We start from the raw sequence: 299 nt of genomic DNA on the forward strand, positions 1-299 counted from the left end.
GGAGAGCTCTGTCGCTGATTGAAAGACGTGGTCGACTCATATGGCGACCGAGATCAAAACACCCATTCGAGCAGGACAAAATCAGCCTCAAGGGTGAAAAGTGCGCTAGGTTCTTAAAAAAAAAAGGCCAGAAGAAGCAAAGCTGGAATGCAAATAAAGCCCAGTGGTTTAAACAGGACAGTTTGTGGTGGTCGATGGGGTCTGGCAGGGCAGTGGGAGGAGGACGATGCTGGAGATGAAGAGCAAATCATTGTGCTCTGCTTTGCAAGGGGTCAGGGAGAGCTCAGGAACCGGCCAGG

This window comes from Acanthisitta chloris, unplaced genomic scaffold (assembly GCF_000695815.1).
Source record: "Acanthisitta chloris isolate BGI_N310 unplaced genomic scaffold, ASM69581v1 scaffold1777, whole genome shotgun sequence".
Taxonomy (NCBI): Eukaryota; Metazoa; Chordata; class Aves; order Passeriformes; family Acanthisittidae; genus Acanthisitta; species Acanthisitta chloris.